This window comes from Pleurodeles waltl, chromosome 4_1, assembly GCF_031143425.1.
Source record: "Pleurodeles waltl isolate 20211129_DDA chromosome 4_1, aPleWal1.hap1.20221129, whole genome shotgun sequence".
In the NCBI taxonomy this organism is placed as follows: domain Eukaryota; kingdom Metazoa; phylum Chordata; class Amphibia; order Caudata; family Salamandridae; genus Pleurodeles; species Pleurodeles waltl.
Genome location: NC_090442.1, coordinates 200,931,441 through 200,955,445, shown reverse-complemented (window position 1 = coordinate 200,955,445; position 24,005 = coordinate 200,931,441). Strand labels below are relative to the sequence as shown.

Sequence of the window (24,005 nt, the reverse complement as noted above, 5' to 3'; positions counted from 1 at the left end):
AGCGGTGGAAAGTTAGCCTGAAATAGGTCGGCTAGCTTAGGGGTGATTTCAATGCTGAGGTATGTGATATCATTTTTAGCCCTTTTGAAGGGTGTTAAGACTGCCAAGGTTTTCATGTCGTGTTAAATTGAGTATGAAATATTTAGTCAAGTTAATTCCGAAGCCTGCTGCTTCTTCAAATTGACGTATCCACCTGGAGAGCTATTAGTGAGGGCAAGGGAGAGGTGAGTGTTAAGAGAGAATCGCCAGCAAACAAGGAAATCTTAAATTGTACTGAGCTAAAGGTAATCCCTCTGAAGTTGGATATACACCATATTTTTGCTGCTAAGGTGTTTGATACGGAGCGTAAATTAGAGTGGGGATTAGGGTCATCCTGGTTTCATCCTCCTCTCCAGGTGAGAATTTTGAGCTCATACCATTGACAAAAACTCTTGACCGAGGGGTCGAGTAATTGGCTCAAAGCATTGCTATGAATCGGTCACAGATACCGTATTGCTTCCATGTGTAAAATAGAAATGGCCAGTCCACCTGATCAAATGCCTTTTTGGTGGTGAGACTTCACAGTACTGCTGGAATTTTTTTGTTGGTGGCTTTTTGGATTAGGTGTGGCACCCTTCTCAAATTGTTGTTCGTCTGCCTTCTCTTTGTGAAGCCAGATTGATCTGGGTGAATCAGGTCACGCATCATGTCATCCAGTCTGGAGTCGAGTATCTTTGATTAGAGATTGGCATCCAGGTTAAGCAGCGCAATAGGTCTGTACAAAGCACAGGAGGGGTCTTTTCCCAGTTTCGGGATAACCGGTATCAGAGCTTCACTCGTGGAAATAGTGACAGCCCCTGACTTGGCTATGTGGTGAAAAAGGGAGGTCAGGTGAGGGACTAGGTCAGAGCTGAATGTTTATAAAACTGGGTTGTGAGGCAGTCAGGCCCGGTCACTTATTGAGTTTCAAAGTTGCTATCGCCAATTGAATTGAAAGGCTCATCCAGTGTCTCGTTTTGGGTTGGCGACACCTGTGGGAGGTCTACGTCCTCCAAATAGTCAAGTTGGGTTTGGGCATTTGTGTGTTAATGCCTTTTGTAAAAGTCAGCAAATATTTGGGCCTTCTCTGTGGCAGAGTTTGCGAGAGCACTGATTCCCGCTTGATATCCCAAATTAATTCCTTTTTGCGCTTTACCCTGAGTTGCCACTCTAGATGTGCTCCACCTTATTACCCCATTCATAGGATGTGCGTTTAAGACGCAGTAGAGTAAATTCTGCCCTGTTGGTGTAAAAGGCATTTGGTTTCCCTTGTAAGACTGTAACTTTCCACTGTAGGGCCAGTGTAGGGGTTTTCTTATGTGCCTGTTCAAGGTTATGCAGTTCCATTTTGAGTGTTAAAAGCTCTTTTGTCCTTTAAGTGCTGACTAAGGACGCACATTTCCCTCTTAATACCACTTTAAACATGTCCCATTTGGTAGAAGGAGCAGTATCCAGAAAACTCCCTGGTAAGGGAGCTTGGGAAGAACCAACAGCGATATCTTGGTGATGCTTTACTCCAGACTAGTGTTACCAACACTGGCGCATGATCCGAAATAGTAATTGGAAGTATTGTCGCTGTTTGCAGATCCTGAATAAGGGATTGGCTAATTAATATATAATCCAATCTAGAATAAGTGTGGTGTGAGAAAAATGTATAATCCAGATAGTGGGATGGAGTGTTCTCCAAGCATCTGTCAGACCCAGTGTGTGTACTGATTGTTTCAGCATTTTGGGAAAGCTCACTGTAGTTTATCTGCGAGGGTGCGTTCTAACTATACCAGAATACCATGTGAGGTTAAAATCCCCCATTAAAAAGATCTAACCTTCTGCGAAACCCCCCAACAAAGACAAAAGTGAGTGTACAAACAGAGTGTGGCTAGTGTTAGGGGTGTAGGCAGAGGTGGCTAGTCTGCCTCTGAGGTGGCTCTTCACCATAACAATCCTCCCCTCCCTATCTGTTTTATATCCTTTAAGCTGGAATTTTAGTGGTGAATGGAACATAATTGCAACTGTTAAGTTTTGTGGATGCTGACGATTTATACATCACCGCATAGGCTTTTTATGCCTTAGTCTACGGTCCTTATTCCTTTTGAGATGTCTCCTGTAGCGCCACTACATCATAATGCTGATCAAGTAAATATTTCCATAGTTTGTGGCGTTTAGCTGGGAAATTCATACTTTTAATAGTCCATGTGAGTGTGGTGATTATCATGGTGAAGGTGTAGCAGTGTGCCTCTTCGTGCCGTTCCCAGGGTATCTGCTTAGTAGACCTATCCTCCCAATGTGCCCAACCCAATCTATCACTCCTCCTCCTCCCCTTCCGCTCTGAAGCCCCATAGAATCAATATCTCCCAAAGCTTGCCATCCATGTACTCAAAACCAAAACCTCAAAATGGTAACATTTGGGTCAACCTGTCCCAGGTCGCAAACATAGCATGAGTAACGCTGCATCCTGACAGGTGACTAGATTAAGAATCTCTAATGCATCTGTAGCGAAGCACATGGAAGTTAAGGCACTGCGTAGACAATAGGAATAAACAAAGGCAAAAAAGAACAGCGAAAAATCTACTACTGGTTAGGGGGATGAGGGTCTTGTTGGCTATCGTGTTCCTCCCTGCGTAACCCCTGCATCTCCTTTTCAATCTTGGGATGGTCATCTTTAATGCCATATATGTATCTTACTACCCCAGTGGAAATGGTTAATTACTGCCCATAGTCTGAAGAAGCCTTCTTCCAAGGGATAGTGTTCAGAGATTTCTCCACTAACAGCAGCTCAACTTTTCCTGTGTTGGCATGGGGGGCGTTCGGAGAGCCACAGGTGCGTGTTTTGAGTTCTGTAGTTGTTGCTTCTAGAATCCCCTAGGTCATCCCCTATCTGCTGCGGTTCCAGGATGGGGGTGTCCTAGAGATTCAGGGCTTCTGAAAGATATGTAATGTGGTGGGGTTTATAGCGAAATTCAAAGGAAAGTCCAAATGGGTATGTTGAGAAATATTGAATATGTTCTTGCCTCAGCTTGACTGTCACTGGTCAGAATTGTTGGTGTCTGGCTTAATGCGGCAGGAGCTAAATCTGGGAAGAGAGCGCAATAGCCCCTTGGAATGCCACTGTTTCTACCTTTTGGGCTGCCTGAACGATGGCCTCTTTGACCCTAAAGAAGTGAAGTTCACCAGGATGTCACGAGGGCGTTTCCTTTCACCAGTGGGCTGCATGTCCACATGATGAACTCTGTCCAGTTTAATCTTTAGTGTCATCTCCCCAAGCAGTTCTGCAAATAAGCCTGTGACAAAGGCCTCCAGGTCTGGACCATCCATTCCTCCTTCTAGCTCTCGGATCCGTACTGTATGTTCTTGCATCCTGACCTGTTCTCCAGATCTTCGCTTTTCAAGAGAGATGCTTGGAACTGTGTGTGGTGGGATTGTCAGGTCCTCCTTCTGGCAAGTGTGACGTTTCAGCTCAAGGAATTTACTATCTAAATCCAGCACACTGGCACCTATTGAGTCCACATCCTGTTGCAAAGTGAAGAGCTTGTTATTAATTTCGTACTTAAGAGTTTCTAGGGACGAAGCCCGGTCCAATTTAAGCTCTTCACGGAGTTCCTTTTTAAAATCTCTTGGGGATGTAAGGAGGTCCTCTTTAGTGAGGGACATGGTTGCTCTTTCAGGTAACTCTGGCGATGTGCCCTGTGCCTCTGCAGGTGTAAGATAGCTGGAAACTCTATTAAGTTGTTGATTCTTCAGAGGCATAGAGGCAGCAGCACCAGTCAATTGTTATTGTCTAGCAATTATGGTAATGATACAGGCAGTGTCCAGCGCATACATCTTCAGACTTGCAGAAAGGCATAAATATAGTGAAAGAGCAGGCCTTCCCAGAAGAGCCATTGATCAAACACAGTCTCGGCCTGACTCTAGGCGCAGGCGACACTTCTCATGCAGAGACTACACGACGACAATGTCTGGGGGCATTCAGCCAAAGGTTTCTCCTACATCTTTCCCTCAGGGAGGGAAGACCCCACTTGTATCCACAGCTTTCGCTTTATGGCCCCTCCTTGTCCCCTTCCTGGAGCACCAGACCTCCAGCTCCACGAGGGCATATTTAGCAGACTCTAGAAAACCTCTGCCACAAACAGAGGCCCATGCTCGCTGATCTCGCCACTAGGGAGAGACAGATGCTAACATGCCGTGCTGAAGTTTTTATCACAACTTATGGTAAGTCCCTTGGTGCGTTATGGGCCAGTTTTTATTCCTAGGTGGTATCCATTGGGAGAGCCAGGAGTGTTGAACTGGCACTGATGTCAGAGTTGCTTACCTCTTGCTCACTCCTCTATTTTAAGGTCAGGCATTGATTAGAGACAGTAAGTGGAGGAGGTAAGATTCCCATTGGCTAACCTTTGAACATGGGGCGCTTGGGGTGATCCTAGAGTTTTCAAGCCCCATCAGATCCTCGTCTGGGAGTTGACGGGCCATGCATTTAGCGGGCATTTATCCTGAGCAACGTTGTGCCGCCATCTTTTAAGTCAGGCACAGGGTCCGCGCGGTTTCCAGGGGTAAGAGTGCTCCACCCACCATGAACTGGCGTCCTTGAGGATTGGGGGACAAAAGCAGGATCATCACCCCCCCCCCCCCCCCCACAACCCCCACATCTCAGGGAGGCCAGCTGCTGCAGGCTCAGATACAGGCCACCGGGAACTGCAATGCCGCACTGGCTGGGGCTTCTCGATTTTGTTGGGGTCTCCCCCTTTCTCAGGTGGCAGCCTGAGCGCCTCAGTAGCCCATGAGATCTCCAAAAAAGGCGTGGCACAGGATTTCCATGAGATCTCCAAAAAAGGCGTGGCACAGGATTTTCATGAGTCATGGTGTCAAATTCCCAGTCAGCCCGCCATGCCTCTCTCTCACCTCTGTGGGCCAGTGCATGATCTACCTCAATCCATTGCGTTGGAGGTGTAAATACTACACCTCTCTGCACAGTCACCACTCCACAGAACAGTTGCTAGTGTTAAAGCACAAAAGCAAGCTGCAGTGCAGCAGAGCCCCAGTGCAGTGGATGATGTCCACTTGGCCATCTTGGCAGGCCACGCCCCTTCACACAAAAAAAAAATCACATTTATTTGTGAATTAAGTAAAATATTCAATAATTTGTGTATTTCTCTTCCAGGGGATCCTCATCAATAGTCATAAACACTGAATATTCCCGCCCACGTGCGGGGACCCCGGAGCATATACAAACACACACATGTATATATATGAAATATCTATGAAAAATAACATTTTAGTAGAGAATTTCAATACAAATATATTATATACATGTGTAATCAGCAATGCAGTCTATGTTGAGAAACAGGCTACAAATGCTTTTTTTTTTTTAAAACAAAATCTTTAATTAAAGGTAAAAACTTTCTGTAGTCAAAGTAGAAGGTATAGAAAGTATAAGCAATCCATTTTAAAGAGAAAAACTACATTGAAAATAAAGGAGCATTATTAGCCAATAGGCTGCATGCAGGTTAGCACAGCAGAACCAAAAAATTGGCACCGTGCCTTTAAGACCCTGAGCACATCCAGTATCCCACCATGCCTCAGGGGTGAGAGTGAGGTGACAGTTGGTTCACAGTTAGGTCAGTAATGTTTTTCGTTGATAAGGAGAAATAGAATAGACACATGAGTATCGCTGCACTTCTAAAAATCGTGTCCGGGAGGAGGGTGGGCTGTTTATGACTTTGATGATGATACCCCTGGACGAGAACTAGGATTTACTGGTAAGTAACTTATCCTTCTCTTCCAGGGGATCCTCATCAATAGTCATAAACATTGAGTAGATTAGCATCCCATCCAAAACTTCTGCGGACAGAATGATAGAAGTGCAGGAAAAAACCAATGCTATGCAGAAAAATTCCTTAAAGAAGCTTGACCCACTTGAGTGTCTGTTTTGGCATCTGAATCTATACAGTAGTGCCTGGTAAAAGTATGTACAGATCTCCATGTGGCAGCTTTGCAAATCTTGGAGATGGGTACATTTTTAAGAAGGGCTGCAGTCGCCGCTTTTCATCTCGTTGAGTGAGCCTTAGGCCTAGCTGATAATTGTTTGTTAGCCAATTGATAAATAGTCAAAATACATGAAACTATCCATCTAGAAATAGTTTGTTTTGAAGTAGCTTCCCCTGTCCTCGTATGTCCATAGTTAACAATTAGATTGTCTGATTGACCTAGTCTAATCAAGGTGAAATTTGAGCACCCTTTTATGGTCCAGGGAGTGCAAGGCTTTCTCCGCCGGAGTAACAGGTTTAGGGAAAAACGTTGGAAGAGATATCGTCTGATGAATGTGGAAGTCCGACACCACCTTAGGCAAGAACAATGGATGTGTTCTCAGAACCACTCTGATATCGTGGAAAACCGTGAAGGGTTCCCTCAAACATAGAGCCTGAATTTTGCTGACCCTTCTAGCAGAGTTAATGGTTACCAGAAAAGTTGTCTTCCACGTAAGGTGTTGTAAAGAAGCTTTGTGGATGGGCTCGTAAGGGGAGACCATGAGTCTAGACAAGACTACATTCAATTCCCATGGAGGTAAGGGTTTCCGAATCGGTGGAAAGACTTTATTCAAGCCCTCTAAGAAATCCTTAACTACTGGCATAGCAAAAAAGGATTTCTGAGAGGGTGATTTACGATAAGCTGGAATGGCAAATAAATGTACCTTACTAGAGGAGAACTGCATTCCTGACCTCGCAGGATGTAACAGGTAAGGCAAGATAACCTTCTCCTGGGCCAAAATAGGATTGTGATTGTGCTGCCAGCACCACATGTAGAACTTTTTCCAGTTGAACGCGTAGGAGCGTTGTGTAGACGGTATTTTAGACACCTTTAAAATATTCATACATTCCTGCAAGGACCCTAGTTGTCCATATTGCAGGAATTCAGGAGCCATGCTGTCAAGCTCAGAGAAGGAAAGTTGGGATGTAGAATTTTCCCCCCTAATCAGTAGAGGAGATCCAGTCTGCACGGCAGCCTCTTGTGCTGTTGCTCTGACAACTGAAGGAGAACGGTGTATCAGTGTTGTGGAGGCCATTGTGGGGCTATGAGTATCATCCTGGCTTTGGATCTGTAAAACTTGTTGATTACAACAGGTATCAGGGGGAATCGGTGGAAAAGCGTAGAGAAATATCCCTGACCAGTCTATCAACAGGGCATTCCTTTGCATCCCCGGACGGTAGAACCTGGATGCGAAGTCTAGGCATTTTTTGTTGAAGTCGTCTGCAAATAGATCTAATTGAGGCTGACCCCACAGTTGGAAGATGTCTGCTACAACCTCGTCGTGAAGGACCCAGTCATGGGAGTCTATTAGACTTCGGCTTAGGAAATCTGCTTCTGAGTTTTGTTGTCCCGGGAGATGGACCGCCGTGAGGGACATTCCCCTCGCTATTAGCTAGTGCCAGATAGATTGAGATTCCTGAGACAGGGAACGAGATCTCGTGCCCCCTTGCTTGTTTAGATAATACATCGAAGTTGTATTGTCCGTCTTGACCAGAAGGGATTTTCCTTTGATCGATGGGGCAAACGATTTGAGAGCAAGGTGAACCACTCTCAGTTCCAGTAGGTTGATGTGGTAACTTTGTTCCTTGCTAGACCATAGGCCCTGAGCTTGGAGGGGGCCCAGGTGAGCTCCCCATCCCTGTAGTGATGCATCTATTACCAGGGTGTCGGAAGGAGTGGACTGGTGAAAAGGATCCCCCACCAACATGTGATGTCTACGCATCCACCATTGTAATGATGCTAGAGCCCCAGTTGAAAGAGCTATTCTGTCCTCCCATTTGGCTGTGTTGATTCCTCTGATCCTGTAGAGCCTCTTGAAGAGGCCTCATATGTAGCCTGGCGTTCGGTACAATGAAAATGCAGGAGGCCATGGAGCCCAACAGAGATGCTACCTGACGGACCGTAGGTCTGAGAGTGTGGAGAAGAGTGTGACACTTCTTCGTTATAGATGATAGTCGTTCCTCCGAAGAATACACTCTTTGTAGTTTGGTGTCTAGTATTGCCCCCAGATAATGGAGGGTCTGAGTTGGAATGAGAGTGGACTTCTGGAAATTGACCTGCAAACCCAGTAAGATGAAAGTGTTCAGAACCAGGTTGAGATGGTTTACAGCCTGCTCTGCTGTGGTAGCTTTGAGCAGCCAGTCGTCTAGGTATGGATAAATAAAGATATTCTGTTTTCTCAAGTGTGCCGCTATCGTTGCCACACATTTGGAGAATGTCCGAGGGGCTGATTTTAGGCCTAAGGGCAGCACTTTGAACTGATAGTGTTGTGATGCCACTACGAACCGAAGAAATTTTCGATGTTTGGGTACGATTGGAATGTGAAAGTACGCATCCTGTAGATCTATGGCGCACATCCAGTCTCCTCAATGTAGCTGAGGGAAAATCTGATGAAGAGCCAGCATTCAGAATTTTTCTTTTCGGATGTATTTGTTCAGATGTCTCAGATCTAGAATGGGTCTGAAGACCCCTTCTTGGCCTTTCTTCTTCACCAGAAAATATTGGGAATACACTTCTTTTCCTCGTTGAGCGAATGGAACCTTTTCTATCGCTCTTTTCTGCATGAGGATGCAAACTTCTTTTCGTAGTACCGAGTAATGAGCAGTTGCTGACCTCATTGGCGGCAGAGAAGGTGGAGGAGATTTGAACCGAAGAGAGTAATCATTCTCTACAATGTTTAGCACCCATTTATCTTTTGTAACGGTGTGCCACTCGTGAGTGTAATTGTTAATACACCCCCCCCTTACTGGAGTGGTGGACAGGGTTAGGGGGAGCGAATCTTCATTGTTTTCCCGCTGGCTTGGGAGTAGACTGATGTGGTCTACTTGGAGCATGGTCTCTCGCAGTTTTGCGTGGTTGAAAGAAAGGCCGCCCTTGCTTCTGTTGAGGCCTCTGGGACCAGTGAGGGGCTTGAACCCTCTGCTGAAAAGGGCGCTTGTCATAAGGCCTGTACCTCCTTCTATATTCTCTTCGCCTATCCAGGCCCACCGCCTTCATAGTGTCTACCTCCGATTTCATCCTTGCCATGTCATCGTCCGTGTGAGATCCAAATAATGAGGTTCCATTAAATGGAAGGTTCAAGATGCGGTGCTGTGCCTCCTGCCTCACCCCTGTGGGGCACAGCCATGAGGACCTCCTTGCACAAATGCCATTTGCGTAGACATGAGCTGACTAATCTGCACCGTCTGCAGCTGCACTAATCACTTGGTTAGATACTAAACTCCCCTCTTGCAGGCTCTCCTGAAAATCTTGCCTATCTTCCCTAGGCAATTTGTCAACGAGCCTGTTCAGAGAGTCCCACAAGGAATGGTTGTACCTTCCCAGAAGCGCAGAAGCACTGGAGACCTTCATGCATGCTGCTGAAGTGCCACACATTTTCCTGCCCAATGAGTCCAAATGTTTACTCTCCTTGTCTGGAGGGACCGTAGATGACGACGCCACGGAATGAGTCTTATGGGCAGCAGCCAAAATCACAGAGTTCGGAGGAGGACCGACTCTAAGGAACAAAGGATCTTGGCCTAGGGATTTATATTTCTTTAGTATCCGAGCCGGAGCTAAACAAAGGCTAGCTGGAGTAAGAAATGTGTCCATAGCCGGTTGTAAAACACCAGGAACCAGAGACAGTAATTGCTTGGAGGAGGCACGTTGATGTAGGGTCTCAAAGATCACTGACTATGACGTAGTCGGCTCTGAAATTTCTATGTTCAGTTTTTGGGCCCCTCTGACCAAAACCTCGTTGAAGGTAGTAATATTGTCAATTGGCGATACTCTTGCTGGAGGGGAGCTAGTCAAGGTAGGTGATTAGTCTCTTATGGAGGACTCCGATGCTGTAGACCGTGAAGGAGAACTTCGCCGTGATCTAGAGGATTTAGATCTAGACCTTCTCCTAGATCGTGACCTACTTCTTGTGGATGCCCTTGACTGGCCGCGTTGATGTCTAGAAGAGGGCTGGTCAGCAGCAGGTCTTGCGCGTTCAGATAGAGTTGGTGAGGGCGTACGAGGCAAAGAAGCCGATGGTAAGTAGAGTCTCGAGTATTGAGAATCTGGAGAAGCTGGTGTTTTATTCAGGCTTTCTAACCACCTTGGAGACAGGTTTATAGGTGATAAATGTGGTGATGGGGCTCTACATGCCCCTGAAGAGTCACTCTGAACTGTGACTACTGGGTCTTGGTGGAGAATGCCAGTCTCAGGATTTGTAGGTGACCTTTGATGGGGGCTGGTATGCAGAGAAACCCTTTGCGAGACAGATGTTACAGGAGAAGGTTGTCTTGACGTCGATCGATATTGTGCTGGCGTCGACAGGGATCCATGGATTTCTGCAGTCGAGCGAGACCTTCCCGTCTTCTCAGGTCTCGACGTCGACGCCGCATGCTTTGACGACGAGCGGTGATCCGCAGCAGGAATCTGCCTCGACGTTGAATGCCTTGACATTGAGAGGTTTGCAGTTGGAGACGAGTGCCTCAACGTTGCATGATGAGGGGACCTCGACCTAGTTCTTGAGGTCTGCTTCGACGGCGGATGCCCCGACGTCGTCAGATGATGACTACTCTTTCGACATCGCTTGAGTTGCCGTCGACTGCGGTGTGCTCTTTGACACCCGGTGATGCGACGATGGAAGGGATGACGTCGACGGTGAACAGACTGGAACATTCCTACCTGCCGACGTTGATCTGGCTCACCGTTGTGTAGATTCCTTGGAAACTTTCTCCCTTTCATTCAGACCATGTAGTCGAATCCTCTCTGTCCATGAGAGTCCTTTTGGACAGATTCTTGCAATGTCTACAGGTGTCAGGAGAGTGACTCTGAGGCAAACTGACTATGCACACAGAGTGTGGGTTTGACTGGGCCGCCTTCTTCCCACAAGAAGGACATTTCACAAACAATAAAGGCATTTTTGTGAGAAAAAACCTCTCTCACTCAGGAAAAATGTAGAATCGTCAAATAAATCAGAGAAAAACACGGTCTAGTTAATTCTTCTGGCCATATAACCAGAAAAATGAGAGCTCAATGCTCCAGGATCCTCACAGAAGAAGCCGGAAAAAAGAACTGACCTAACCGTGAACCAACTGTCACCTCACTCTCACCCCTGAGGCATGGTGGGATACTGGAGGGGCTCATGGTCTTAAAGGCACGGTGCCAATTTTTCGGTTTTGCTGTGTTAACCTGCATGCAGCCTATTGGCTAATAATGCTCCTTTTATTTTCAATGTAGTTTTTCTCTTTTAAAATGGATTGCTTATACTTTGTGTGCCTTCTACTTTGACCACAGAAAGTGTTTACCTTTTAATTGAAGATTTTAATCTATGTTTAAAAAAAAAAAAAACTCAAAAAAATAAAGCATTTTTAGCCTGTTTCTCAACATAGACTGCATTGCTGTTTACACATATATATTATATTTGTATTGAAATTCTCTACTAAAATGTTATTTTTCATAGATATTTCATACATATACATGTGTGTTTCTATATGCTCTGAGTTCCCCGCACGTGGGCGGGAATATTCAGTGTTTATGACTTTGATGAGGATACCCCTGGAAGAGAACTAGGATTTACAGGTATGTAACTCATCCTTGCTGTGTACTTGTTTCTGTATTTGTGTCTGCTTAAATTTAGGGGGCCGTGACTTCCAGTGATGCTCATTGGGGGCCCACAGAAGTCAAAAGGTTCAGAACCGCTGGTATAAACTATAGGCAGTTGCTCGGGTAGTATTTCAGCCCATTTTGTTTTCCCAACAGTGCTACTCTAGACAGAGGCCTGCCCTATGCAAATCAGTACTGACCTTGTACCTCATGAGAATAGTCCATTCCAAGCTGCAAGGCGAAGCCCCCTTCAGCAAATTATTAGGAAACACAAGCAACTACAGACCAGTTTAAGCCTTGTTAGGCCTCTTTAGCGGAGTATAATTCGGATCCTGTGGTAGAATAAACAAGAGAGCCAGGTCTGGGTGTACCCTTGGCAACCTATGGCATTATGGGTCAAAGTGATGGGATGGGGTGCAAATGGTCTGTTCCATCGTTTTTCACCCACTGTGCCACTGTAGGATCAGGGTCACCTTATGCAAATCATTGCGGGCCCTGCTCCTTATGGGAACAGTCCATCCTGAATTTACCAGAGGGGGCTTCAGAGCACTATAACACAGAAGTAGGAGAGGGAAGTGAACATGCCTTCCTGGTTTGAGTTTTGGCTGAAGAGTAACACCAGAGTCCAAACTAGCTGTGTAGTATTACTCCCGTCTGTGCACAGAGGATATCAGTGCACCACTTATGTATTTCAATTTCAAGCGCCTGTAGGAGACGGCATAGGCACAGTATGCTCAGGAGCCATGCATTGAGTGAGTGAGTACTCCAGCATACTGGACAAGCATGGACTCTGGAGCCTAGTGTGGTGGCACTTAGGCAGACCCTATTGCATGGGACTTTGATGTCACCTCATTGTCCGCATATAATGATGTATTTATGGGCCAGAAATAGCATTACAGATAACTCTGAATGTTGCCTTGCTTGAGAGACTGCAGCCATGCTGAGCAGCATAGTCTCAGAATGAATGGATGGATTGGATTTTCCCAGGTGTTCATGTCCTGTTGTATGTGGTCTGTTTTACTTTGACTGTTGGTGAGTTCCTAATCCCTAAACATAGGCTTAGATGACAATGTTTAATCCTGTAGGAATAAACAAGTCCTTCACTGCCAAGCTCTCTGTGGGGAGTGGCTCTATAAATGGTGAGGTTGAATGTCTTGCACATGAAGCAGTGGTCTGTTATTCTGCCGGGCTGAATGGGGTTTAGGCAAAGAAAGCCCACATTTTTAGAAAGATGAGTTGCCCTGAGGTTACTTGGAGGATTTACAAAATGACGCAGCTACACTAGTAATGTGCCCTGACTTTTAAGGGTTCTCCAGGGAATTAGCCCGGTTACTTCCTGACCCCTAGCTTTTCGGGAGGTTTTGTCTTTTCAGGGTCTTCCCATCCTCCGAAGTATGTTGCAGTTAGTTTGTTCACCCCTCTCTGTCCGTTCTAGGATCACTACCTGGTTTTAAGGCCACAGGAGTTGACATTCTAGTGTTTTTTGATGGAGGACTTTTAAATTGTGGTCTGATTTAAATTCTGTTTGTGAAGAGCTATCCAGAGTAATCTGTATGGGTTGACATGGCATTAAGCGAGTGTCTTGATTGAAAGATAACTTGATAGCTCAATCCTAGGTGCATTTTTTTGTGTGTGTTGTTTCTTGAGCACAAACCAAACCAAAAGAAGCACAGTGCTGTATAGGGTCAAAGACAAGCAAAAGTCAACAAGTGATAAAAGAGGTAGTAGAGTTGTGAACTGTAAACTAATTGTGATATAGTGTTATTTAAAAAGATGCTTTGTCAGCTCCTTCCTAAATTGGATGAGTGTTGGGGCAGTCCTAGTGGATACGGGGGTGTTGTTCCAGATCCTGGTTGCATAGATGGAAAGAGCCTGCCATCTGTTTTTTTTTAAAGACTTTAGTCTACAGTCTCTGATGATGTCCTTGCTGCAGGTGTGGCAAGAACCACCAGAGGTGGTGAGCTTGTCTCCAAGTCTTCTTTAGCTCCTAGTTCAGAAAAATGTACTGCGAGCTGCTGAGTTCCACTGTAAGAAACTCGAAAGAGTATGGCATTCAAATTATTCAGTAGAGCTGTACACTGTTACATCTCTTCAAAGCCAGCTTATAATCAGACTGATCAAAACCGCTATGGCAGAATTTGCACAAGAAATTCTCAATCTTAGAAGAAAACCTGCACACTCCTCAATGTACTTCAATTTATAAATAGTTAATCAATATTCCATTGGTCAGCATGCCTGTGGGTATAACCCTCCTCTCATGAGCGATACAAAGTCAAACACCATATGAGCATAAAGAAAACTATGTGCGCCCCTTAAAGCACTACTTCAGGTACTGCGGGAAGTCTCCACTCTTAATCAATATTATCATAGTTTCATTACATCCATCTTAATTACCAAAATGTTCCAATTTTCATGATTCATTCATTTTAGTAGTATTTTATTTCCACAGTGTGACAAATTTCCAGGTGTGTAACCACGTTATTCCTTAAATTCCATAGTTAACAGATGGCTTTCCAATCCAGTGATTCCCCGATCCCTAATGCTTTACAGGCCTGGAAGGCCTTTCATCAGGATGAAAGTGTACTAACATCAGAAGAAAATAACTCCATTAAATATCTTTTATGTGGTAGATTTCAGACGTAATTTCCTATTGTAAGTTTTGATTAGATCATAAGCTAAATAATAAAAATCCACGCTTTATATCAAAAGCATATGCTTAATTTTTACACATCAGTGTTATTTCTAATCATCAGTTTAAATCAATTCAACACAAATTAATATGTACTTAAATCAAGTTCTATCCTACAACCTAAGGTATGTGTCTGAGAAGGTTGCCTAATATCTAAACAGCTGTATGAATATAAGCTCATTTTCATATTGGTAACTCTGTAATAATCAATAATGAAGCATTTGTAAATTGCAGTACTTGTTAAACATTGTGTTAGAATCCCGGTCCGTCCTTCACCAGTACCAGACTAACTAAGAGATGTAAGCCCATGGTGGTATAAGAACAGTGTCTCAACTAATGGCTAGACCAATATCAACCTCAGAGGTAAATCGGCATATATGTACAGACGACTAGTGAATCCTCCTTTTACTAGGGTGGTCAGACTAACCACAGTGGTTCACCTTATTTCACTTACCCCAACAACCACCCTTAGTTATCTTCTCAAAGTACTGTGTCCAAATGGTAACGTCCTGCTATGAGACATTTCTACTTATCCTGCTCCCTGCTTGGTGATAAACAGGACTTACCTCATGTCTGATATATCAAAAAGTGTCAGGCATATTGGGATGGAGGGCCTGGGAGGGGGGTGGGGGGGGGGATATGTTTCTCAGCATTAGTTTGCTCTGTACTTGCTATAAAATATGGAAGAAACTTCCAAATTGACTGCATTGATAACCCTAGGTAAATGAGTTCAAGACTTACTGGTATGAAAACGGCTGTTCTACACAGGAACATGTATACCCATAAAACCATTGTCTAGTGCCAAACAGAAAGCAAATAATCCCAGGATTGAACATGAACATATAATACCAAATCATAGAAAACAACAGCATTTAATGAGGTCATTTAGACCTTTCACTATCTCAGTTTGCAGTTTACTGATCCACTATAGTTCTCTTCGTAGCAGTAATGTTCTACTGTCAGTCCTAGATTTCAGTGACACGACTTCCAGTAGTATATATTACAGTTGGCTGATTGTAGGAAAGGGCCCCTGGGTTGACATGGTCATCCCCACTTTTTGCCTGATACATGATGCAATTTTGACTGAAAGTGCACTGGGTTCCTCCCATTGCCAGATCTTTTTCCCTAAAACTGTACAATTGTTCTCCAATTGGCTATACCTTTGGTCCCCCTGTAACTCCCTAGTAAATGTTACCTCTGGTACCTAGGGCTTTGGTACCAAAGAGGGTCCACAACATGTATTGTGCTACCCTTGGGGATCCCTCGTCTAACACACACAGACCATGGCAGGCTGTGTGTCTTGGTGCACCTAAATGTGAAAATCTGACATGTGCCCTGTCCCCTAACACTGCGTGTAATATATGTTAGCCACCCTTACAGCAGGCCTTCCATCCCTAAGGCAGGGTGCAGAACATTGCATGAGCAAATATTGCCTTGCTATTACTTTGTCGATTCTTAGCCATAGTGAGTAAATAAGGAAACCATTTTAAGTACATGTGCTGGACACTGGTCAAAACGCTTTCCCCAGCTCCATGATGGCTTCATTGAATATAGGGATGATTGGTATCAAACAGCTCGTATTAATAGACCGTCACTGATGCCAGTGATGAATGTATTAATATATTCACCCAGAGGGAACCTTAAAGGTGGTCCCTGAAAACCTACCAACTACCAGTGTGCAGACAGTCTAGTTTTAGCCAGCCTGCCACCACTAGACACAAGTCTGACCTCCTAAGGTTGAGAGCCTTTGCTCTTGGGCGGTCAGCCACAAAGCCTGCTCTGGGAGAGGTGTTAACACACCCCACCCAACAGGATGACCCGGGAACCTGCATTCCAAGGCAGGGGGCTTCAAAGAAGCCCACCGCTCTTGGTATGCAGATCTGGCTTCACTCACAGGAGAGATGCTGCCCCCCTGCCCCAGGGCCTATTTGACACCTAGACAGACAAGAAATATAGTATTAAGGGAGGTGTGTCCACTATGTAGGTCGGTCCCACCCGTAAAGTGAGCTGCCTGATGTGGACGCAACTTCTAGATATCTGCATCGTGGTGTTGGCAGCTTTACAAACTCTGGGACAGGGTTATGGTCACTTCCCACAGGAAGTGATCATATAGGGGTGAAGTGACCCCAGATGTAAGTAGCCCATTGGCTACTACCCTACACTCCCTGAAATGCCCCTAAATGCAGTATTTAGGGGAGCCCCTGGCACCAGGAAAGTAGATTCCTGCTGACCTATGAAGGATACCCAAGAGCTGCAAAAGCAAAGCCAGAGGAAGAAGCACCAGACTTGGCCCGAGCCCTGCCGGCCTGTCTGCTGTTCCCACCACTTTGCGCTTTGCAAGCTGCTGTGCCTCCAAAAGCCTGGGAGGCCTGCCTTCTACAAAGACCCAGGATCTCCCTTGGAGCAGTGGAGTTGCTTCCTGCATCTTGCAGGCACCCCAAGACAACTGTGAGGACTTTAGGCCACAGAAAACCCAATACTCGGGAGCACCACTGCACCTTAGCTGCCTAGCCCAAGCTGAAGTGGGCCAGCGGTGCCAACGTGGTCCCCCGGCTCTCCAGAGACAAAGCCTACATTGGGCTTGCCCACTGTGGGCTCACCGCCGCAGGCCCCCCACAAGCACGAGTGCTTCTGGTGGAAAAAACCCAATGCTTAACGACACCTCTGCACCCATCACCCCTCCCCCGTGGAAATTAGGACCAAAGGTGTCCCTCTATCTCCAAGCATCTCAAGACTTGAACCTGCTTGTTGCTTCTTCCTGACTGGACTCCCTGTCCAGACTTGCAGCCTCTTTTTAACCGGTCCGATCCCCATTGACCAACAGTGGGCAACCAATGCCGTACTACACCTGTGCACTCGGCTGCCCCAGTGCCGCCTGGTGTGACCTGTTGGTGTGGTCCTAACCCTTGCTCAATACTTGGCTTAAGTCACGGAGTTTTTCTTCCTTAAGTTGCTGTGCTATACCTGAACGCAATACTTGTTTTTCTCTCCATAGGATAGCATTGCAACTTTTCAGAAATTGCACGGTTGACTTCACAAAAGTGTGAAGATTTTCTTGTGAAACGTACTTACGTGATCAAGTTGATTCTGATACCTAAATATGTATAAAGATACTTCTTAGTTTTGTGAATTGGTTTGGATCTCCTTTTTTGAATTGTGTCTCATTTATTGATTGTGTGTGTATTTGCAGATGTCTCACACTCTTCTCTGATAAGCATAAGGCTGCTCAACCACCCTACCTGCCAAAAGAGCACCCTGGGATTGCTAGAGCAAGCCCCTGTCCACTAGTAAGGGAGCCCCTCAACTCTTTACGATATATCTCATTTCGATATATCATCTAAAGAGCCATCTTCCTACACTGATGTGTTGCGCTGTATTAAAATGTACCTAAAAGTTTTCTCCTACTCAAATATGTGATTGTCATCTCAAATAGGTATTTGAGCATTGGAATGTTGGGCACTCCATTGAACATCAGGGAGTACTCTGGGCTTCTAATGGCTGGTAAAAGCCTGGAGCTCCCAACATTCCAGTGTATTACACACAGCAACAGCTGTGAACAAAGGCCTCATGAAGCTCGAGGGGATTTCAGTACCCTTAGGCTCCACGAGGCCTTTGTTTTATTTATTAGAACATTCTGCCCTTTATTAGCGGAATTATCTAACACTCTTATAGCCCTTCGTAGGTGGACTATACTGGCCATTAAAGTCCAAGCTACAGCAGGCTATAAGGGTAGACTATGGTAGCAAGCTCATTTTTTATTGATTGTTTCATTAAAACCCTCTACTCTTGCTCTTTCTCGGTCTGTCCTGGAAGACTAGTAATCCAGACCAGAGCAGAACAGTGCTCTATGCACAAGATCAAGAGTCTTGAACAAGATCCTCTTGTTAACAGGGAACCGTGCAGGTTCATTACATGTGACGAGATCAAAGCTCCTATAGGTAGTTTGAGAACCAGGCGAGTTTCCGCATTCTGGACCGTTTGCAGTTTTCTCATCAGATATCATGAAAGACCATCATAGAGGGCGTTGGCATAATCTAGCCTGGACATGATCAAGGCCAGGATCACTGTTATCCTCACTGGTGAGGAGAGGAAATGCAAAACTTTTTTAGCTGCACACATAAGACTAAGACACGTGGTGACTACCGTGTTAATTTGATTGTTTAGTGTCAGCTGTTTATCAAACTTGACGCCCCACTTTTTTTTTTTTTTTTTTTTTACTATGTCAGCTTGTAGGTTGGGTGGGGAGGTCCCATCTAGCCAGTGTGCTTGCAGGTTGAGATTGAAATTCTAGCCGAACCGGAGAACCTCTTTTGACAGTATTGGATTTGAGTTGGATGATAATTATCCACTGAAAAACTGCTGATAGGGTTTAATGTCATACTAGGCAATGGTTCGTCCTTCTTAAAGGAGGACACACGCTGAGTGTCCTCGGCATACAACATTATCTTGGCTCCAAAAGACTCAACCAGTGCTGCTAGTGGGGACATATTGATGTCCAACATTGTAGGGCTAAGGTCTAATCCCTGGGGCACTCCTGCCGAGACACCGCTCTTGAAGTACAAGAAAGATGGTAGACAAATTTCATGGCATTGTATTCAAGGAAAGATTTCAGCCACTTAAGCACTGTGCCCCTAATGCCTTTATCATAAAGGCGAGCAAGCACCCTGGAATGAGGGCCTGTGTCAAATGCAGCTGACAGGTCTAGCAGTACCAGCACTGCCTTTCCTCCTCCATCTAAGGTGCTTTTTATCAGTTCAGAGACTTTCAGAAGTGTGTTCTCTGTACTGAATTTTGACCTAAATCCAGAGTGGCTGGGGTGGAGAGGCATGTAAGAGTCAAAGTAATTGGACAGCTACTGGTTAACAAACTTCTCCAAATTTTGACGGGGCTGGCAGCAAGGAAATGGGCCTGTAATTGCTTGAAATATTTGGGAGGGGAGGGGGAGGGGGAGGGGGGGTGTTGCGTTCTTTCATGAGGGGCAAAATTGTGGCCTATTTCCAACTATCCCATCCCAAATGACAATGACCTGTTCAGTAGGGAGAATCATAACTTGATAAATGAAATCCACTCCCAGAGCTAGAAGAAAAGGGAGGCAGGGTTCAGAAGGGGGGCCTGACTTAAGATTTAAAATGACCACTCTAGAATCATCCATCGTTAATGGACTCTTCTCTATGTGCTTTGGTCTGATGGACTCTTCTCTATTTGCCTTGGTCTAATGAGGACACTTGGCAAAAATGTTACATTTGTTCCCATCTTACTTCTGTCCCCCTTGTGGTGCAAAGCATTATTCTGAGCAGATTGAACAACATGATGCCTAATTGTTAGATGCCCTAGGTTATGTTGTCCAGAGCCACATCGCATACAGGTAGCAGCTGCAAAACTCTTTCTCTGCCACGTCACTCTTCTACATTAGGGCCTCTGAATTCCCTTCATTGGCTCCCTGTAGCCAGCAAATTCAGTTTACAATCACTGTCATAGTGCACTGAGCCTTTTATCAAATGTATTTTCCGCTTAGACAAAAATGACAACACTACATAGTGCCTAGATCTCTATGCTCAGTTAATGCCAGCTTTCTTAGGGTTTCCCAATGTAAGAAAGCGTGAATTGGTAGTAGAGCTTTCTCTGTACATGCAGCCAGTCTGTAACAGCATACTGAGATTGCTGTGCTTTATCAGCAACCTCTGTGCTGTGAGGAAAGAACTGAAAGCTTGGCTTAACAACCTTTAGGTATTTACTTATGTCTGGACTGGTTTTTGATACCTAAGCACCAAGATGCCTCTTTAGGTAACAGTTTGTGCTATATACAGTTTAATAGGATAAGTGAGGGTGCTAGTCGTGATGTCACAGATGACACCCTAGAAGTAGGAAATGTGAATCGATTTGGTCCTTCATCAATTGTTTTTCAACATTTTTTTTTTTCCTGAAGTGACTAGTTTTGTTGCTGGTTAATTTTTAAGTTGATTCATGGTAAAACTTTTTATGACCAGTATGGTATATATATATCTTTTTCTTTTTGCCCATTTCAAACCATGACCAGACATCTTTCTGACGTTCATCTGGTGGTGTGAGATGGTCAGTAGACAATGATTTTCATTAATATATTGCATTATGGACATCGTTTTTGTTTTAAGGCATGTCTCTTGGTGTTTGGTTGCAAAGAAGGGGATGATATGAACATCAGTTGCTAAACTTTTATTAAGTTCCTGGACACCTTAGAAGCTTGTGGAATTTCGGGTGGGGTCGTTTTGTCAATGGATCAATAAAGACTTGCTGTAGAGGTGGAACTGTTTCTTTAACGGATGCCACTCCAACACACCTGGCAGATCCTTTTGATGTTTTATCTTTCCTTCTGGGACATGTCACCTGAGAGTTCTTGATGATGATCCCAAACGTAAGAGATCGTCAACCTTAAGAGCCCCCAGCTTCAAAAGGAGGACAGTGCATTGGATCCAATAAAGAGTCTACCTCAATCTCAAAAACAGGTTGCCTCAGTGGCCTCAGCCACATGCTGAACCAGCATCCAGTGCCAAAACAATCTTAAGACAAACCAACTTCAAGTGGTCTTAATGAAATCAGAACAACAAGGTGGGCCAAATATTGGGTGACACCAGTGGTTCAGATGTCTTTTTGAGCATTGACCACAAGCTGGACCTAAAGTTGGGGAACTCTAATGACACAAGATGATTCAATCAACCAGAAAGCCTTACCTCCCATACGCATTATTGAGAGGTTATGCAACCACTATTCTCATAGAAGCACTAACAGCAGTCGGTGAGGTAGGATAGGTTATTAACCCTTGAGGCCTAGAGGTTAAGAATAAACCTCATCCAGACCAATATCGCTAAGAACTCCCAAAGGAAATGTGAGAATTGATTATGTTGATTATGGGTACTCTTCAGACTTCATTGGGGATCATGAATAAACCCATTCTTCTGAATATATTGCTTCTCAATTACCTCTTCTACATAGAATCAAGTTGTGATGTTGAATGACTACAGAGAAGACAAGCATTTGTCTGGTACTAGCAGCTGTTTGTCTACGAAGAGTGTACAAGAATGTGATGCTGGTAAAATTTTTGTAGAGAAGTTCATCTGGATTATGGCTTAAAAAGGTAATACAATTGTTTTGTAATTATAATCTTTTTTTGTTAGGTTGTGCTTCCTGCAGTGGGATAGGTTTTCACAGCGGATAACCTCTATCATTATGAAAGGACCTTACAAAGCTGTATCTTCCTGGCTTTGCCCACATGGAAGAGGATGGAAGGTGTGGTCAGCACCAGCCAGGAAAACTGATATGTATGTCAGAGAAGAGAGTAAAATACTTCTGAGTGGAGTCTCAATGATGGGCAGATACATCCTCATGCATGACACAAGAGGTGGTCACAAATGTCTACTGGGATCTGCACAGGAGAGGACGAAATGGTGACATCCCCAGCATGGCATAGTAACTCTTGTAATATTAGGATGGGTGCTGCCTGGACAGCCAAACTGTTTTTTTCAATCATGTGTCTTCTGTAAGAGCAGGGACCTGACAGTATGTAGATGAGGGTTCCCTCAGCGCTCCTATCCAGACCAGGTGGGCTTGCAGTTGGGTGGCAACATGTTGACTGTCTCTTACACAAGGAACCTGTTGAGGATACTCTATTTTGTGCTATAGTCAGTTACCTCACACTGGACACCATTCACAGTGCACGTTTACCCCCATGTAAGGAAAACGCTAGGAGCATACAACAAACATAACATATGTGTTGGACTTGGCCCTGTCTGCAGGATCATCCCCAAACGTTTTGTGAATCCGATTTTGTTGGCCTTTAGGACACATGGCTCTCTCCTTTAACCATGGTAAAATTTGCTTACACCCAGTTGGCATATTCAAAGGCACTGGCCCAGCTCACACACAAAGGGCTTTACACTGGCCTATTATGACTGGGACTGGGGCAGGAAGGCAGGAAATTCCAGGCACTTCTGTAAGGGGGAAATTCTAAAAGTTTCTTCCACTTCAAAGTGGGCACAAAGTATAAAAAGGAGACCCTCATGTCTACACTATAGTACACTCCTGGACCTGTGGATAATAGAAGGGCCCCTGCTGCTTGAGGCCTGCTCTGCTTGCTGAGAAGGAAGACTTTACCTGCACCCTTCATCCAGGCCAAAATTACATCAAGGGTAAGCTGACTAACCTGTTGTGAGCTACAGGCATAAGGCCATCCCCAGAGGCCTCCCAACAACTGCCCCGCTGAACCCTTTGCACAGGACCTGCAACTGGACCTGCCTAAGCCATGCTGGCCTTTGCTGGATTGTGTTTTGACCCTCAAGAAGTGCACCCATTGTATGGCATCAGTTGAGCTCCTCCTTGAAGAAAAGGAGAAATCCTGAAGCTTGGGTTCTTCATGACCATGACGGACCAGTGTGCAGCAAGATCATTACTACCACCAGGAGAAACTCTGGTGACCCAGACTCAGCTTTACAGCGACGACCGGCAGCACAATATCTGCACTTTGCTCAACAGCACTGACAGCTCACAGTGACTGCCAATGCGAATCTCCAGCAAAGGCCATCCACAGCGCCTGACAGGATCTTTATGCTACAGCGATGACTATCCATGATTTTTATTCTGCTCCTCGTGACCTCCTTCACTGAGAATGGTACCCTTTGGGCTGGACTTTAGAAGGTAACTTGTTCAGTGAGACTAACCTGGCCCCTGTATCTTGTCCTCACTTCATCTTGGTCAGGCTGAACTTGAGACTTTCACCTGGTCTTGCACAACTAGATAACCACGAGTGACGCTTTGTGCTTTTAGGCTCTATTCTTACCATAAGACTTTAAAGTTTCTTAGCAGTGTTTCTAGGGATTGGATTTTTGTCATTTTGATGTCAAATAATTTATTAAATCTTCCTCTATTTTTCTAAATAGGTGTGGGAATTTTCTTTTGTCGCATTTTTCCCCTTACTACTGTTTGTTTGCTGCATAAATACTTTACACATTGCCGCTAAGTTAAGCCTGACTGCTTTTGTGCCAAGCTACCAGACGGTTAGGCACAGGTTAATTTAGTGACTTTCTGTAGTTCACTCGAACAAGGATTGTGGGTGTTGCCTGAGAAGTGTTCTCTCTCCCCCCCGCCCCCCCTCCACTCAACCAACAACCCAATTTCCCACAAAATGCCAACATGAGGAAACGTGAAAACCAGGTAATGGGGGAACTGAACGAGTTCTGTATGTGAAGGGTCTGCGTAGCTGTTCGTGGAGCCTGGGCATATTCATCTCTTTTATGTAAAATTACTGCACTCCTCCAAGTATTTGCTTTCCCCACCTGTGGACATGGACAGCTGTTTTTGTATTTAGTTTGTTGCGTTTCATCACTTTCAGTTTCTCTTCCATTGTATGTCTTTCATATACCAACGGATCAGTTTATCCTTTAATGAAAAAGCTATCAAGTTTTTTAAGTATGAGCAGGTGTTTTTTCTCAGATAGGCAACACTCATCCCTCACCAATTTCATGGCAATAATGTTTTCTCAACATACCTTGTGTGCATCAACTGCACATGCATAGGTTTTGAACTATGATCTATATAAACATCTTCAAGTTTTATAAGCTATGATTTCTAAATCTTCATGGCTGGGCCTATTTGAAACAAAGCGTTTTTGAGACCCTCTGTGGAAACAGCCTTTACACAGTGAAACCTAGGGTCCATCAATTGATACATCTGT

The 24,005-nt window shown here is 44.8% G+C and overlaps 1 protein-coding gene across 2 annotated transcripts in view; it reads left to right on the top strand.

Annotated features, from left to right (window-relative positions):
- Positions 1 to 24,005, top strand: part of CCDC77 (coiled-coil domain containing 77) — a 203,437-nt gene that overhangs the window by 162,499 nt on the left and 16,933 nt on the right. The gene's annotated exons all lie outside the window — the stretch shown is intronic.